General features: G+C 38.3%; 1 protein-coding gene across 5 annotated transcripts in view; it reads left to right on the top strand.

The window, feature by feature from the left end:
• THRB (thyroid hormone receptor beta) overlaps positions 1–14,987 on the top strand; it is a 158,440-nt gene that overhangs the window by 48,027 nt on the left and 95,426 nt on the right. The window contains exon 1 of one of the 5 annotated variants that reach the window (XM_033052570.1): positions 79–187. The exons of the other annotated variants lie outside the window; for them this stretch is intronic. The gene's annotated coding sequence lies outside the window, so the exon portion shown is untranslated. Of the gene's footprint in view, positions 1–78; positions 188–14,987 lie in introns of those variants that run through there. 5 annotated transcript variants of the gene reach the window in all.

Here is a 14,987-nt window from a genome sequence, read left to right as displayed (position 1 = left end):
CACTGCTTTCTCTGCATGGGTAAATTAATCAGGGCCAGGACATGTATCTTATGATTGTCCATATTGTTTAATTTCTAGCACATTCCATGACATGATTTTGGTCCGTGCCAACTAGCACACTCCCAGATGACAGCTGTGGCAGGATGGCGTGGGAGAGAGACTGTTCTCAACAGGCATTATTGACGAGGTAACCATGTTTTGCAGGGGAAGACCGTGTAAAGATGTGGATTGGAACTGGCTTTGCCTTTCTTCCCAAGCCTCTGGATTCTGATGTATTTTATACACTAGGATCAGTCTCTCCTGATCTTAGCATTTGTGAAAGATACTGAAATACAAACTTTTGCTTCCTCATTGCATCACTAGGTGCTGTTACCCACAAAAACATCAAGCCACCTCCTCCTTCTCCCTTTGGGCCATCTGCTCAGGCTTACAGCAACACTTCCATAGTGATAAGATCTTTTATCATTGAATAAGAGTCAGGTTAGGGGCACAACTCAAGTTTTATGTCAAGCTAGTTCACGACAAAACCAATCCCTCTGAACCCAAGTGAGCTTTCCAGAGAGTGGTCTTCCATCAGGCAGCATATTTGCACCAAGAGGTACAGCACACAAAGCTGGTGTTGTCACAGGCCCACAACAGCAAGTTAGATAAGTAATTGCTGTTCTGGTATGTGTGTATTTGCTTATCACACAGGGTCATGATGATTGCCCATACAGATTATACATTTGCTTGCACACAAGGATTTTTTTGAATTTCACACCTATAATTCACTCTTCAGGCTTTGTTTGTTGCACTTTACATAAAATAGGAAATGTTTACTTTCCCCTGTAGGATTTCTAGTTTGTGAAGCCCGCTGCAGTTGTCTGTTGTGTAAGGAATCATTGAATTCCAGAGCACTGCTGATGCTTTGGCTGAATGTGTTTTTCCAAAAATTGTTTGTATAAGGTACACCTCTATAGGAAATATTCCTTATAAACCTTGATTGCTCTCTTTATGGCTTCATTTTTTGGTTTCTGAGTTTTTTGTTGCAAATGGAGATGTTGCAAAAACCATAGTCTTCCTCACTCACTGGTGCAAATATTTTTTCATTTACATAGTACGTGGTGTGATGTTTGCAGCATGTACATCAACAGTAGCTGCACAAACTTGGGTTTTTGTCTTGAAAATGATAGGATTAGCTGCACAGTGAGCCTGTATCTCTCATCAAGATTTAAGCTCTTGAGCCTGTTCTTGGTGCTACTGGAGTGGCAAAGGAAGAAACCACTGCTGAGTCATTGGACTAACCAGGGTAGGTTTCTTCATCGTGACAATCTCTGTACAGCGCGGTTATCAAGGGGATTAGAAACGCTGAGCAAAAGGGATTTTGTTGTGTTAGTGCGAGATGAAATGGTGCTTTTACAAACTGGTGTGCTGGGCAGGTTTGAGGCTAGGGAGAGCCATGAGAACCATGATGGTAGGAGTCACACAGAAATTGTCAGGAAAAAGAAGGGTTGTGAGAGGTGCGGGGTCTCCTGTGTAAACTCTGTTTACAGTCGTTGCCAGTCCATGCACTCCTCTCAGTATTCATTAGCTGAAGAGACTGAAAAGTCAGTTTGGAAGAGATTGTGCTGACTACAAGTTTCTGTAGCCTTTGGTGGTGTCAGCTGCAAAAATAGGCAAATCCGGCTGCAGTGGAAGGGCGTGATGGGGCAGCTCCAGCCCAACTGCTACCCTGGAGGCGCTTGGAGGCTTTGGCTGGAAGCCGTGAAATGCATCTCCCGGGGAGGACTGCATTGCAAACAGACCTTGCCCTTCCCTGTTGGTGGATTCCTTTGGCAACAGGCTGGCATCAGAACACCTCAACATATTTATGATAAACTGCAGTGGTTTTTTTGCCCCTCTTTGAGGTGGATGTGAAATTTGCATTGTGTTCATTAATTCATCTCACATATGACCCTTTCAAAAGGTCTCGTTGTAGCAGCTGTTCATTAGTGGTGGCACTGTGCCTGGCTGAAGGCCAGGTGAAAACATGTTTCTCAATTTCTCACTCTTACATGGCCTAAACCAAACATTAATGGCTCCCCATTGATTTAAGTGGCTCTTGATTGGGTCAAGCCTTATCTGTTGGAAGAAACAAAGGACTGGAGGAGCAGTTCCTATTTTTCCCTTGGAGTTTAGCTTTCTTAAAGAGGAGAACTGAGAGGTCCTCTGCATCCCAACCTGAAGGAATTCCTTGAAATAGGATACTTTTTTACGTGTATAAAGAGATTAGCATTAGAAGTAACTTAGAGGTAATGAAATAAAGCTTTATGTGTGTTTTAGAGGACTTTCTCTTTCCCCACAGAATTGTGGTCCTTGGTAATTTGGTCAACTCTGTGTAGGAAAGATCTTTCTGGGAAGGGATTAATGTACAGGGAGAAAAGCCCACTGAACAAAGCAAGCTTTCTGCTGAAAATTAAGTCTTTAAAAACACATAAAACTACTTTATCTGTTATAATTTCATTATTTTTTTTCACAGGAAATAATTAATTTTTCTTGTTCATCTTATTTACTTACTTTTCATAGGAAAGGGAGAATGTTGGGATAACTCAGTAAACAAGAAGTCTCAATAAGAGCCAACGTTTACTTCAGGCAGCAATTGGACCACAGCAAATGTAGGCAGACTGGTGTGAGCTCCCATGAACTGTAATGACACTTAGATTGTTGCTGAACTAAGTATGCAGGTCAATGGGTAGGTCTCTGCATCCCATACTGGAGCTCTTACTGCTGAATGATTCACTGCTTTTAGGACCTGCATTAGGAAGATTAAAGTGCTGCTTTGCCTACCTAGCTACCTCCTGCAGGGAATGCAGGGGGAAAATACTTCTGAAATCCTGAGCACACAGAAAACAGAGATCCACACTTATCTTGTTGCAGTGATTTTGAGGCTTTTCTACACTTTCCTGTGGGACAAATTGCTGTGCTGCCTCATTTTCGTTGGTGTTGTTCAGACATCAGTTATTCAGCTCCTACCCTTGCACAAGTGCCAGAAATCACAGATGTGGAAATCTTGGACACTGTGATTTTTCACAGCATTCATGACAAAACGACAGTTGGCTTCAGAGATCAGAGGCATCTTTGAGAATGAAAAAAGCTCTTTTAAGTATGTTCTTCCTTTGTAAAGGCAGTTGCTCATTCAGGCCACAGTCAAGTGTGAGTACCCTCAGCTGGAACCCTCTGCTGCAGTGTGGTCTTGCTCCTGTTTTGAGTCAGCCAGTTTGCACCACTGCAGCTCATTACCCGGGCTTTTCATCAGCTGCTGAACTTCATTTGTTTTCTGGAGTTTGCTCCCTTAAAAATATGGTAGCCAACAGTAAAAAAACAACTGAAACAAGAAGTGTTTGGCTTATTTTTTATTTAGGTATTATGTGGTTCTATAGCAAATAAAAGGTATGGATTATTTAGCTTGATTCAAACAAATAATTTGCATCAGCTAGTAAGAAAGGGGAGCAGCCATGAGCTGAAAATAAAATTTGCAGCACAATTCCGTGTATGTTGTCAGGGAATCATTCCCATGCAGCCCAGTAATGGCACAGAGATTTCAGGGATTATGTTCAGATTAAATGTCATCAAGAGCTGAGCCTTGGCAGTATGCCAGGAAGGTCATATGAGGAAAGTCCCAAACTTTTACACTCAAATAAAATTGTGTTCTGCTCAATAACCATAACACACTGCAAATTTTAGAACAAATAACGACTTAGCTTAGGAAATCTCATAATAATTTTATTTTTAGAAAATGTATTATTTAGTTTAGGTTCAGGATTTTTCACTGCTTTTTGGGATTTACGACTATGTCAGCAATTTTATTTTGGGATACAGATTTTTTTCTTGGTAGCATGACATTAAGAAACTTTAAACCAAAGCTTTTACAAGTTTTAAAATTTGAAATTTTTCATTTTCAAGTTAAGCATGAATGGAACAATAGCCTGCTAATACTTCCACAAGTATTATTATTTCCCAGAAATACCTCTGTTTATTTTTAAGAAGTCTAAAATGCTGTAATTCCATGACATTTATGGAAGACTATTACTGGGAGGGAATGAGAAAATAGTTACAAATGCATAGTTGAGAATTGCTTTTTCTTTTATTTATCTTTGGTTGGTCTGTACCATTCCAAAATACCTGTGGAATTATGAAGGAATATGCTGACAGTCTAATTCTGCTTTGAGAATGTCTCATTTTGGTTTAATCTGATCTGTTTAGAGTAGATTGGTTTCAACTATGGAAGGGAATTCTTTCCCTAGGGGATATCTATACATGGAATTGTAGACCCTGTAGATCCTTAGCTATACCACTTGAAATAAACACTCTTTTAATCTACTTGCTCTCTGTAAAAAAAACAAACAAACAAAAAAAACCCAACCAAAACCAACAACAACAACAAAAAAAAAACCTGGAAGTATTTAAAAAGTGATTTCTTAAATCTCTTAAGTGCTCTCAAATGTGATCCTACTCTGCATATGCCTGAGGGTGTATGATGATTTTTTCCATATCTTTGGTGTGGGCACACCCCTTCCTGCTCCCCATGGTGGGCATCGGGTGCTACGGAGAGAATTGTCACAAGACTTTCTTCTGGGTGGACCACCCTCCTGAATCAAACCGTAGTTGTTGGATTTGATTTACCAGGGAGTTTCAGTAAAAAGGGAGTAAAACTTGGAGCCATTAGCAAAAGCAGTGATGAGACCATGGGTTCAGGGCTCCACCTTTATTGTCTGGTTATATATGCATCCCATATTTGTAAACCTTATTTTAGGTATATTGTATGTACATAAAAATGGGTTTATATACCCAAGTATGCATGTATGTGTAAACATATGTGTGTGTGTGCATGATGAAGTTTATTTTCCCCTTTCTCCTCCTCTCCTCTTTGCTCACCTTGCCTGCTGCAGTGAGGCACCAGACAGGGAAGAAAACTGTTTTAGCTGACCAGCATTGCAAAGGGAGAGTCTACAAACTCATCTTCAGTTCATTAAAATGTAGAGGCTGGGTGATAATGATCAGAGTTATCAGGTTCTGGAGAGGGTCACAGTGATAACAGTGGGATCAAAAAGTCAAACTGAAAAGCACCAGGAGATGTGGCTGGGTGCAGCAGCAGGACCCCAGGGTGAGCGAGCATCCAGGCTCCTGAGGCAGAGGTGCTGGCAAGTTTTGCAGAACAGCAGATCCAATTGGTTTGTTATTTATGAAGGGTATGGTATGCAACCCTCAACATGTCAACAGTTCTTTAAAGTGCAGATGTAAGAAATTCCAGTTAGAAGTAAGTCCTTTAAATACTATGAATAAACAAGGCAAATCCATTAATTATCTCAACATAAAGACCTCATGTTGTGCCATCAGTTTGTCCTGAATTATTGATAGGATTTTTTCCATTACTTTTCTAGACCTTTATTTAAACTACAGTCAGTAGAATCTAACCATCCTACAGCCCCAGACACACAGCAATAAATCAACCCTTATTTCCTTATTTGCTTGAAGCTAATGTGACAACAAATAGCCTGTTCACATACATTATTTCTTTGTACTACATCATATGCAAATATTTCAATTATTATCCTTTTATCTCCATAATATTTTAACAACATGATACAACATGTTTCTCTGATAAATTGAGTTACATAAAAGCAGCTTCACATCTACATAATGCTTTAACAAAACATTCCCTCTATTTCAAGTTAAAATGTGTGTTCAGCTTGGGAATATCCTCATAAAGAAACTTAATTTGCCTTATTAAGAAACACTTGTGTATTCTCATAAATTTCAATTTCTTTTTTTTTTTTAATAATAATTTTATCACATTTTGGAGTCCTGCCTGCCCAGGCTGCCTAAGGCTGTCAAAGGTTTGGTAAGTTGAGTTCTGCAGTAAAATTGAGTTGGTTTCTTGTTTATAAAGGATGTAGCTTGACTTCCTTGCACCGTTTTTTTATCCCCGTTCTGTGAATATTTATGTAACTGGATGTTTATTTTCTAGTATTAATCCTTAGTGGCTTGAGAACTATGGCTTTCCCTCTAAAGCTGGTAGAAACCTGAAAACTGCCCAGCAGGGCTCATCCAGCTCCATACCTGTGCAACGCTGTGTCACCAGCATTTTTTATTAAGCAGGATTGTTCTAAGGGCCTGTGAGATCCCATGGCAGGGTGCAGCCTCACCCTGTGTCAGTGGCTGTGTCCCAGTGCTGTGCTCAGAGTTTCAGTATTCCCCTTTTCCAAAGAAGGGGAAGAGAAACACATAATGGTAGAAGAATTAATTTCCTCTTCTCTCTTGGCTGTGCTGTCTTGAGGCTTTTTATAAAACCAAATAGCATTACTAAGCATCTGTTTGCTGGAGGGGTGTGAAATAGCCAGGTGTGCTTTGTGTAAAAGCAAGTGATTGTAGCCTGAAACATCGCTGCAGACGCTTCATGAGTCAGATCATTCCTAACTGCAATAACGAGATTATTCATGGCAGGCTCCTCATTGTGACAATGGTCCTTTGTTTGAAGTCTGCATTGTGTATGGGCTATACTTCCGATTTGAAGATTCCTTCTCTGCTAGAAAACAGCATTGCAGCAGGGAACCAGAAGTGAAGATCAGTGCTGCTAAATTCAGGATGTTACTCAGTGCTGGAAATAATTGGGAAAGTTCATAGTTGAGTTAAAAGCTCTAGCCAGGAACTTCAGCGGGATGGTACTACTTCCTGTTGGTCCTGAGGTAGGTTTTTTATTTGATTTTTAGTGAGTTGTTTTTCGGTTTTGTGGGTTTTTTAAAACTCTATCTTCTGATTAGAACTGGTTAAATACTGCCAAGAGAGTTTTGTTGTTCGTGATCATGTAAGACATGTTTTGTCTTGATAGTGAGGGTCCTTTATGTGCATAGCCATTTTGTTTAAGGAAAGGAAGAAAAAGACCTCAGCATTTCTTTAGAGTTCGGAGTCAAGTTAATTTTAAGTTCATCACTATTTTTAATTTTTTAAAGAAATTATTCTTGTCTCCATTATCTGACGTCCCTATGTTAAGTTTATCCCCCACAGTAAGGTGATTTCACTTTGTGGTTGAACCATGACCACATTGTTTTAGACTTGAGTGCTATAACATGGCTTGGATTTGTCTCCTGTACACCTGGGTGGTCAGGCTGAAACCAAGGCATGTTGTGCTCCACATCTTTGCCCCAAGTGGAGCATCCTTGTGTGATCTTCCTGTACCTGGTGCACAGAGCTGCTGGGAAGTTCATCCCTGCTGAGGCAGGCTGGGGAGCAGGAGGTACTGGAATCTTCCTTCTCACCACGAAGCTCACAGGCAGCTCAGGTGACTGCACTCAGAGGAGGCAAGCTGTGCCACCACTGGGAAGATGATGATGTGCCAGGGAATTTTTGGGAAAGTGGAGAGACCATCCCAGTATGGCTGAGGCACTTCACACAGAATCACCAGAGCTGTCTGCTGCAGTAGCAGAAGTGAAAATAAGTGTGTTCCCATGGTCAGCAGCTTGTAAGGAAAACACAGAGCAAACTTGGTTCTTGAAAAGCGCATCTGCAACTAAAATACTGCTTTTGTTTTTACTTTTGATAACAGCTTTTGTCCTTGAAGCTCAGAGGTTTCCTGGTGTTTTCTTTTGAAACTGTGCTGTTTCATGCAAGGCAAACAAGACTAAAATAAATCCAATGCAAGCATTACAGAGACTCTGTCCTCTATTTGGGCACGTGATTTTTTAATTTTTCCCCCCAATTAATTATTATATTCTACAGCAGAAGATTGTTTTGATTTTATGGATGTTAGCTTTGAATTTTGAACTCCAGTATAAATTTGAATTCCAGGTCATATTATTGCAAGTTCATATAATATTTATATGCTCACTTTCAGAAATAAAAAAGAAGGAGTTAATTGTTTGACAGGAAGAATAAAGCATTTGACTATTCTGTATTGTGTGGGGTTGTTATGACAGACTTCTTTTGGTTGCACAGCATTCAAATTATACACCAGTAGAGTAATGTTACATTATGTCATCTGTTGGTACTTCTACAAGCAATTTCATTACTTCATTAAAAATTTATAGTAATCTGAAAGGCACTTTGTGATAGATATAATGATAATTATATATGTGTGATTTTGTATAGTGTTATGTTGATCTGCATTTTCTGCATCCTATAACTAGAAACAAACTACTATTGCTCTTGAGATACTTTCCAGGTAATTGAATATAAAACCTGAATTTTTACTGGAGTTTTTGGTATTTGGATTTTAGCCATTTCAGTTGCAGCTGACAAAAATGCTTTCACTGTTACTGGGAGGATAATCAAATTGAGTTTGCTGAAACTGAGATAATTTTTTGAGACTGATTTATTTACAAATGAGCAATAATACTTTTTGCCTTAAGCAGTTAAAGGAAGCAGTGTTTACTTATTACCTTTTCCACACATCTAGATTAGTGCTGTTTAAATTGCAGGTTTGATTTAGGCTTGAGCCATAAGCATATTTGACCTTGCTATGATTACATTAACTTTCCCTGATGGTGTTGGAAATATGGCACATCTTGCTGTTTTTTCCGGTTTCTTGGAGAGTGAATTCACCATTCCTAGGTGTCAAGATTGTGCATGACTCTTGGATAGCCATGAAGATGCAGATCTTACAACAAATAGCTGGATAACCCTTAGTAAATTAACTGAGTAATGCGAATTAATACAGTATTACCTTGTTATTTACTGCAAAAGTTTTGTTTTAATGAAAGGAAAAAAATGACCTGTACAATTCTGTTGTCAGTGAACTTTTTACAGTTGTATTTAAAAATTATGTTTTCTATTAAAATATATAAATTTCTATTAAAATGTATAAAACCTTTGCTGTGACCAGAACTTTTTTGTTGTTGTTTTGAGAAGTTCACAGATTTGCTGTTGAAGTTTTATAGTAAATACCAGGTCTGAAACTCTTCAGCAGAACTACTGAAGTGTAGTTACTGTGTACACAGCAGAGGAAAAGTCTTGACAAGAAGATCCTCCCATTTCCAGTTTCCACAGAACTCTTAAAAGGAAGAGCAATGTGAAAATATTTTCTTTAAATTGTTTGACAGTGCCATTCAAAAATGAGATGTTTTGTACTCCTACTTGTTAACTCAAGCACAACCAGATAATGATAATTCTTCGACCTGTGATTATTCATTGCTAAATTTATTAATAATGGTACTCTTTCATTCTTGCATGGTAGCTTTCCAAAGAAATTTCTGTAGTGAAAGGCAGCCTGCTCATATTTTCTTTTTTAGTGGTTTCTTTTTCTTTTTCTTTTTCTTTTTCTTTTTCTTTTTCTTTTTCTTTTTCTTTTTCTTTTTCTTTTTCTTTTTCTTTTTCTTTTTCTTTTTCTTTTTCTTTTTCTTTTTCTTTTTCTTTTCTATTTTTTAACTAATTATTGTATAAAAAAATACATGAAATTTTAATATACAGCCTTGCTAGGGATGAGAATGGGGGGAAATAGGTAAACTAGCCTAAAAGCAAATTGAAGTCTAAAATTGAAGTAAAGCTCTTAACTGAACTGAACTTTGAAATATTTATCTACATCAGTAATGATTTTCTCTGTGAGCTCTGTAAAAAAAATAAAAAAGGAAATCTGGAATTATTTACCTAAGGTTGAAACATACCATTATTAGATATATGTCACTGTCATCTGTGGATTATTCAGTGGTTAATGTGTAACAATAATTCTTTACAGTGATCAGTTTATTTGTATCAAAATTTGCTCTATAAGATCTTCACAAATGTTGAGGAAAGAAGAGGAGGAGAGATTTATTTTCTTAGCGTGGTGGTAGAATTTTTTTAAAAAAACACTACCACTAAACCTATTATAGGACTATTTAGAGGAGATTTCTTACATGTGCTTTCAACAATACTTTATCCAAAAACATCTTTTCCACTTCTCTCGTTTTTTTTCTCAGTCTCAAGGGTGTCATCGCTTCCTTCGGAACTTCTGCTGGGCTTGGGGTTATTCCACCCATACACAGAGACCTCAAAATACTTGTCCACTGAAGTGTTTTTTCTCAAGACCTCTGGAAATCAGGCTTGCCCTGAGACTGAATTGGTCCATTGTTCAGCTCAACCCTAAACAAACAAAGGATCTTCATATTTAATAGGAATGGAAATGTATTTACATGCTCATGAGCTACAGAGAAATCCATTTGCTCAGTCTTTGGTGTAACAGCATTGTTGACACAATTCTGGATGCTAAGCATCCCTTTTTGACATTACTGGAAGAATTTGGAATATGTGGTAAAGGCCAATGCACCACATCATAATAAGGCTATATTTCCCTGTTTTCCTCTAGCTGAACAATTCTGACTTGTAACAGGTGATGGTACCATATGAGTGTAATATTTAAAGTTACATATGTGAAGAGGGTCTGTTTTAACTAGCTTGTCCAGGAGGCAGCACTATTAACTCTTCTGCATGTCGACACCCTTCTTACTCACTGAAAATTTCTTAAAGGAATTTCTGGGTTAATGTGAGAGCTTGGCTGTAGAGCTGCAGTAACTGAACTTTGTAATCTGTGTCATCTTTGTCATCTTTGTCACAGAGATGACCTGGATCAAAACTTTACCTGTCGGAAGGGTTTCAGAGCAAGTAGAAGCAAACTGAATGTAGTTTTTGAACTTGGGTTAATTTTATTGGACTGTTTCACTTGGAAAGATCCTGGCCAGCCCATTTACAACAGCACTAAAGTGGGCAGTGATGAAGACAAACATTTGAGTAGGCAGAGTCACAGAAACCTTTTGGAAGCATCCTTTAATCTGGTGGTGTGGCATGTGTGAAATCCCCCAGGGGTTGCTGTCATTAACTACTCCCATGAGACTCCTGACAGAGAAGGTTTTTCAACACCAAATGTGAATCATGAAGCGTGCCTTTGATTGATTGCAGCCTCTTGTTTGGGAATGTAATTAATGCCTCAGTTCAGCTGCCAACACGCTGATGAGCAGTGATACTTGAGATGTCACACAGGGTGTCCCCCTTGGCCTCCAGCAGTGGCCCTACAAGGAAGGGTGTCTCTGTTGGGATGGTACTCGGGAATAGGCAGTTGAAAAAAAAGCCCTTCTGTCAGGAGAGCTTTGCTTTATTTGAATTCTTATGAGAATTTGGGATTTTTTCTATTTTCATCCTTTTGCCTTTCACTTTTTCCCCTTATAAATAAAAATATTATATATATGTTTATATATATATATATGTTTTATAAATATAAATTTTTCCTGTTATAAATAAAACTTACATGTTCTGTAGAAGAGGACTAGATTGACAGCAAAGATACCAGCCATTTCTCACAAGGAAAGACTTGTTAGTCTTGGACTTCATGATGTGTAATAATGGCCAAATGATAAAAATATAGTATTTTTTCTTTAATCTTTTTGATGTGGAGATTATCAAATAATAAATTATTTTTTACTTTGGCTGCTGATATCCTCATTATAAAACTGAAGGGTTCTTAGGGCAGTTCAGCGATGCTTTCAAAGCATTTCCTCTTGGATGAGATCCAGAGGATTCCAGCATGGTCGTTTTGGCACAGTTGGTTCATTTTCTAAAACAGGTGTCTACATGTGTGTAATAAATCCAGTTGGGCTGATAAATCTGAACAGATAATTGAAAAGTGTCTGTTACAGTGAACAAGGCTGGTAATTTACCATGTCAGTAAAGCAAAATATAAGCAACATTTCTGTAATGTGTGTAATGTTCAGTAATTCTATAATTTAATGGCTCCATTGTGTGAGCCATTTTTAAATTCCTGTTCAAGATGTTCTTGATCCAGATGTTCATATATTTTATTTTATTACTAGCTGCCTCTCAGTTAAAATCTGCAAAACTGATTCTTTTCTTGCTTTACCATGGTACCAGCCAGTCCATGACAAAGGATGTAAAATTAATGTGCAAGTTGAGAACTGAATCATACACATTAAAAATAAATGTAGTAAATGAAAATCAGTAGGCTTGTATTACTAAGAGTCACTTTTCCAGGTGGTGTTCCAGTCTATTCTTTGAAACCAAAAAAGCTTTTTAATCCTACTCGTATCACTTACATCAGACTGTTGCTAATTAAGTTGCTAAGATTCAGCAATATCTCAGATGGTCTGGAAATATTAGAAAAGCAGACTGGTCGATTTTATTGTAATGAATTTCATCATTAGCACTGAGATGTTTTGGGCTCTTTTTATAAATTTCCTTCCAAAGTTCTGAAGTCTCAGTCCTTATTTCAGATTAATGCATTGACCTAATTATCACCATATTCACGTGGAGTCCCGTGACTTTCAGAGAAGGGCAGAGGATCTTCAGTGTTTTGTAAAGCTCATAAACAGCTGAAAAAAATTAGGCTCAAAGGCTATCTGCTACTGAATTAAACAAAGGAAACATTTTGAGGAAACAGTTATATTGCATTTACTGGTTAGCAAAAGTTCTTCTAAGTCCCAAAGGATAAGCTGTAGTTTGGTCTTTGTTGCTCAAGTGTGTGACAGATTTCAAGAGTTGCCTCCAAATCTGGAAAGAACTAGGACGCATGACCAAAGATTTCAGAGATGCAGGGAGAACTGCTAAAGAAAGTCCTGGATTCTGTAGTGATTTTGGATGTGTGCTGAAGCTGAGGATCACTCAGTCAGGATCAGTAGATGAGTATCTATGTGGTGTAACTGTACCTATAAAGTATATCTATATTGTATCTGTACATTCAGGATCTATGTATGAGTTGATTATTTAAGGGATGTGGCCTCCATAACTCGTCAAATGGCAGTCCAGTAAAGGAATTATAGTGCAATCCCTCGTTCCTTTAAATGCTCTGTAAAAGTCCAGCATTCTTAAGAGGCCACCTGGATGAGAGCTGATAATGGCATTGTAAGAGACTCTTTTCCCCTCTTTAAAGTGTGTTTTTTTCTTTGCACAGAGAATAGGTCTGATCCTGAGAAGACTTATCCTAAATGCCTTTGTTCAGGGAAGTGAATATATTGCTTCTGTTGCATTCCTTCCTCCTGCTTGGGATATCCAACTAGAGCTAAGGGTAGCTTGGTGAATTAACAATTTTTGCATTGTATTTTCTTCATCATGATTTTAGGAGCAAAAATTCCCTTTAGTATCTCTCTGAGCTGCTAGATACAAGGGAGGGAGCTGTTCAGGACGTTGTCTGAAAAAGCGGGTATGTGAATCCTCTTCAAACTGGGAATATAATTTCAAGTAAAGAACTTCTTTTGTGTCCCCTGATGCAATGACAGTCAGTTAATAATAGTTCTCTTAGCTGAGTATTATGGGGGGGTCTCCAGACATTCAAATATCTAAGGAGGGTTAGGATCTGAGATGAAAGGCTTGATGTCCAAGCAAAACATTGTGAGAAAAAATTGTGTTGTGCTTAGCTTCATCTGTAATTATGTTTTGTATCCAAGAGGAGGAAGGAAGTGTGATTTACAGTGTTGAGATTTGTGATGCTTTCCATTAATTTTGACACTGAAAATAGTATTGGAGCTCTTGTATTGTGTGCTGCAAATCTCCTCTAGATGAAAGTAATACAGAGAAAGCAAGAAAACCATAATATCAACAACCATGCTTATAAGAGTGTTGTGTGATAATCAATTCTACATGAAAGAGTGATGTACAAGTTTGTGTAGATGTTCTTGGTTTGCAGGTTTTTTTAGGGGTTTTTTTGTTTGTTTGTGTGTATGTCTTTGTGTGTGTGTGTGTGAGAGAGAGAGAGAGAAAAATCAGAAGTTCCAAGATATACAACTATTGAATTTTTTTAAAGAATTAATGTTAAACTCTATGCTTACTGCCAAGTCAACACATAAAAATAAATGAAACACTCGCACAAACATTCTGCTTACCATTTCTGTGCTCAGAAAGATTTGAGTTTTTACTGCCTCTCTCAGCCAATATGTAATGACCCAGCATTTCTGCTGCTGAGCAAGATTGATTTGTTGTGCAAAACTGAAGATACTAATTGTTCTACCTGAGCTGTTTACTTATGTCTCTGCCCACTACAATTGGTGGTGATGTGTGGGTAGGGTTCCAAGGTTAGGTGCCTGAACTGCTTGCAGTAAATCTCACAAAATCCACAAAATCACAGAATATAGCTGAGTTGGAAGAGATCCACAAGGTCCAGCTCTTGGCCCTGTGCAGGACCATCCCCAAGAGTCACACTCTGTATCTGAGAGCACTGTCCAAATGCTTCTTGAACTCTGTCAGCCTATTCCAGTGCCCAACACCCTCTGGCTGAAGAACCTTTTCTAATATCCTACCTAAACCTTCTCTTATACAGCTTCAGGCCATTCCTTTGGGTCCTGTCACTGGTCACCAGAGAGGAGAGATCAGTGCCTGCCCCTCCTTCCCCTCATCTCTTCATCTCAAGATGAAGCCTCTTCATCTCAGGAGCATGCACAGGGTGCATCAGAATATGAGTGTATGTTATGGTGTTGCACTTGTAGTGTCTTGGACATTATCGGTATAAGAATATTGGGGGGGTTTATGCCCTACAGATTGAATATGAATGGAATGAATGAAGGACTGGATGGAAGTTGAATTCCAGTACCAGCTTTCAAGTGTAACTGGATTGAAATTACTCTGCTTCTGGTTTAGAACTAAAAAAGTTTTTCGAAACCATAACTAAATAGAAATGGGGTCTAGATTTATCATCTGCCGACAAGAACAGAGAACAGTCCTATGCTTTTGGCTAATCCACTGCACATATTCTCTATAGTAATATGACCAATGCAAAAGTAGTTTATACTGTATATTAATGTCTTGTTCTTGAATGGATACAGCCTCAAAGTTACATATTATCTTTAAAACAGGGAATGGAGGTGGACAGGAAATATGAGACAGACCAGACTAAGCCAGGACAGTGCAGGTTTTACTGATGATACCTGCAGTACTCAGAAAGAATTGTACTGTTCTTTGTCAGTATGAAGTACACACAATACTAGCAAGACCGTTCATGCCAGCCTTGCCTTGTGATTTTTTTCAATGATGAAGCACACCCTTTTGTACCAGAAGGGAAA

This window comes from Catharus ustulatus, chromosome 1 (genome assembly GCF_009819885.2).
Source record: "Catharus ustulatus isolate bCatUst1 chromosome 1, bCatUst1.pri.v2, whole genome shotgun sequence".
In the NCBI taxonomy this organism is placed as follows: domain Eukaryota; kingdom Metazoa; phylum Chordata; class Aves; order Passeriformes; family Turdidae; genus Catharus; species Catharus ustulatus.
This window is presented reverse-complemented; position numbering and strand designations above follow the sequence as displayed.